We start from the raw sequence: 1,076 nt of genomic DNA, 5'->3' as shown, positions 1-1,076 counted from the left end.
GGAGGAGGAGTTTGTGGCTGTTATATGCTTCCTGTTATGACCTCGACAGACCACCGCTACCCCACCCCCACCCAGTTTAGTAATTAGGTACATGTTGGTAGAAAGAGTGGATGTGGTGTTGGTGGTGGTGGTGGTGGTGGAGTGAAATGAAATAGAACCAATGGAGATGAGCAAGGTGAAGGTCGCTGGGTTTTGTTATGTAGAGCCAGAGCAGTCTTAGTGAAGCAGACAACCTATAATCAAGGGTGTTCCAGCCATGACCACCACATCTTTTATCCAGACACAGTGCTCCCACCTAACCATCCATCTCCCATGTGGCTCTCATATCCAGCATGTTTCATTTTTCTTTGGTAGATGGTGATGTGAGGAATATTTGGCTGCTGTTTCTGGCAGGTCAAGTACAGAACAAAGTGATGGTGATGGAAGGGAACTTTTTCTTTTTATATCTGAAGGCCACATGGAAGTTAACTGCTTGTGCAATAAGGTTGAATTACAAACAACCCTCACCATTTCTACTACTAATTCCATTTCTTCTATAAAGTATAAATTTTGATAAATTAAATCTTCCCCTCCTTGGGACCTCTGTCCGTCAAAATCGAACATTTATTGGTATCAATAAATATATGGGAAGAAGGCGGTGAGCTGGCACAAATGTTAGCTCACCGGGCGAAATGCCTAGTGGTATTTCGTCTGCTGTTACGTTCTAAGTTCAAATTCCGCGAAGGTCGACTTTGCCTTTCATCCTTTCGGGGTCGATGTAATTGACTTAATCCCTTTGTCTGTCCTTGTTTGTCCCCTCTGTGTTTAGCCCCTTGTGGGCAATAAAGAAATAAGAAAAATTAGCATGCTGAGCGAAATACTTATCGGTATTTTATCTGTCTTTACGTTCTGAGTTCCAATTCCGCCGAGGTAGACTTTCGGGGGTCTATAAATTAAGTACCAGTTGTGTACGGGGGTCTATCTAATCGACTGGCCTCCTCCCCTAAAATTTCGGCCCTTGTGCCTAGAGTAAAAAAGAATAAATATATGGGAAGAAGGCGGTGAGCTGGCACAAATGTTAGCTCACCGGGCGAAAT

This window comes from Octopus bimaculoides, chromosome 27, assembly GCF_001194135.2.
Source record: "Octopus bimaculoides isolate UCB-OBI-ISO-001 chromosome 27, ASM119413v2, whole genome shotgun sequence".
Classification (NCBI taxonomy): domain Eukaryota; kingdom Metazoa; phylum Mollusca; class Cephalopoda; order Octopoda; family Octopodidae; genus Octopus; species Octopus bimaculoides.
The sequence above is the reverse complement of the archived record's forward strand: the minus strand, read 5'-3'. Positions refer to the sequence as shown.